Raw genomic sequence first — 3115 nt, forward strand, 5'->3', positions numbered from 1 at the left:
AAAAAAAAAAAAAAAAATTCTAGAGTTAGACACATATATAGACGTACCTTGACTTTGAGTGTACCCTTAGATTTGTATAAATAAAATTAAATGAATAGAGGCTCTAGCTTGTAAGTGTGTGACCAATTCAAAGGGTATGTGTGGGCCTTTGTTTGGGTGCATGCCACTTCAAATGTCATTTATGATGAAGTTTATTACGATGATTTTTTGTTTTTCTTTTCCAAAAAATTTAAAGGAGCAGTGTTAATTAGTTTGCGGTAGCTTTGGTTTCCATCACCGAATTGCCTGATCTATACTTAATTGTTTAGAGTCCACATACACATCCATGCATTATTAAATTCATATACATATGAATTCATCAGTTTTAAGTGGCATATGCATTCAGTTTCTTGAATTGCCATGCACCAACATGATCTTGACTCTTTTTATGTTTTAAATGGCATAAAATTTATATGATCATGAGGAATAGTATCCCGTTATACCTATGTTTTTTTTCTTATTCTTTTATCTTTTTTAAAGTTGATGAATTTGGTAGAATAGTGACTCAAGTTAATTTTTGTCATTATTTAACGATTTTTTTAACGAATATTTCGTATTGTCTCAAAATAATAATATATTAAAAGTCAAAATATTTTTTTTGGGACAAAAAATGATGTTATCTTTTGTAAAAATGAATAAGAAGCTAAATTGAAAGGTAATTCAATTCAGTATTTAAATAGTTTTATTAAAGAATCATATTAACTTAATCAATTATAAATCAACAAAATAATGGATGCGCCAGTTTAAAATCACCGCAAATCGACATAAAAACTGCCGCAAAGTTTCGTTTCTCTTGTAATGATGCCTATAGATGAAATTTAATATTTTTAATCAACACTAAATATTAAAAACTAAAATTTAAATTATAAACATTAAATTTTAAATTTTAATAATATAAAAATAATATATTAAATTAAAGTATTGGCTAATATTGATAAAAGTATTATCTTCTAATATTTCACATATTATTACAAAGACAGAAAAAAAATTACAAAAGAAAAATATTAGCACATTATTGTCTTCATTTTAATTTTTAAAAGTGCTGCTGAATGTACTAGTAATACTCAAATTGGCTACAGTTTGGTAACTGTCGCAAAATTTGTAGTGACGGCTAAAATTGTAAGACAATTCAAACCATCAATAAACAATAACTAAAAAAAATTATTACAAAATATTTTTTTATGAATTTAATTTTGATATATTAATAGTTAGTATAAAATATTTTATATATTTATTCAATCATATTTATTATATCTTAAATAATTATTTACGTCGTTAATAAAAAAATAATTATTTTTATTAATAAATCGTTACATAATTAAATATATGTATAAAATTATTTTATATTAACAGTTTTATCAAAATTAATTTTTTTTATAATCTATAAGTATTAGTTTAATCTTTAAAATATTTCAAAAATAATTTTTAATTTCTAGCCGATTAACAATTAATCAGTGTGACATCCTAAGTCACCACTTATCAATTATGGCTATATGACACGTCATGTCATTGATTAATACCACGTACTAACTACGTATATAATGCACGGAATGAGTTAATATATAATTTTAAAATTTTAGAAATTAAAATGAAATATAATTATTCTTAAGTCCTTTTTTTATGTATAATTTCAAATTTTAAATGTTTTTGGTGTCGGTATACTCTAGTTCGTTTTCAATCATTTATTATTAGTTACAACAACGATTTTAAGGCTAATAAGTAATAACTAAAAAATTTAGTAATCAAGATGTTGTCTCAATTGAAAAAGGAGAGTACCGTCTATCAATAATATCAATGATAATAAATGTATTTTTAGTAGGCTTTGCAATTTGAAAACCAAGCACGAAAGATTTTCACAATATAAATTAAAAGAATATACCTTTCACGGGAGTCAAGTATATGAAGAGTGTATTACATTCCATTAAAAAAACTAGCTTAGCTTATTGGATAAAATAATTTTGTACCTTAAGTTGTACCACACTAATATAAGCTAAGCTTATCATTACTTTTTTGTTTGATGTGCGACTAGACAATTTTCCTTTTTAGACAATTTTCATTCATGGTAGATCTTTTTTAGTCTCGTAGATTAAAAATAAATCTGTCGCACATTAAAATTCAATTTAAAAAATTGTCACGGGCTAAATGATTAATAAATTATTATATATAAAAAATAAAATTTAATTTTTTGATAATTATTTAAACGAACTAATAAATTAAATTAGTAAAGCTAACTCATATATGTGAGACTTATTTATTGTCAACCATTTATAAGAATTTGCGTCCACCATGACTTATTCTGTTGACCATATATACTTTGATATAGCAGCCCCTTTTGTCTTATGTACTATTTTTCGATAGAATTATTATCTCATTATTTAATTTAATTTATTATTATTAACCTTTATCCAATTTGTATGCAGTCTTTTGTTTTGTTCGGCTGAAAAGATTTAATTAATAAGTATTTTAAATGTACATATTAAACTTATCATAAATAAAAGTTTTTAAATTTTTTTAATAAATATTAAAAAATATGTTAAAAATGAAAACTTTTTATATTTTTTTATAATTTTTTTAATAATAATGAGAATCCATTCTAACTATTAGACTACATTTGGATTTTGTTCAGGACAAAATATATATAGATGGAGACAGAAAATTAGAGATAGCGATAAAAAAACTTTCTATTTTGTTTGTTAAAAATTAAAGATTCTGTTTATATTTTCATCCTGGGATGAAAATATGGAGATATAAAAATAAAAATATAGAAACAAAATAATCTATCTATGTCTCTGGAACAAATTTATTAGCAGAATTGTTTATCCATTATAAAATTTGGGAGACATAAATATATTTTAGAGACAAAAATAATTATTTTTTTCTAAAATTTGGGAGACATAAATATATTTTAGAGACAAAAATTTTGATAATATGAGATTTAGACAATATTATGATAGAAATGTAATAGATGATAAATGAATAATCTTAGATTTTTAAAATGGTTTAACCTTAAATTAATATAAATAAATTTTTATGTTATATTTTAGTTTTTTTAATAAATAAATTATGCATATTTATC

This window comes from Arachis duranensis, chromosome 4 (genome assembly GCF_000817695.3).
Source record: "Arachis duranensis cultivar V14167 chromosome 4, aradu.V14167.gnm2.J7QH, whole genome shotgun sequence".
NCBI lineage: Eukaryota > Viridiplantae > Streptophyta > Magnoliopsida > Fabales > Fabaceae > Arachis > Arachis duranensis.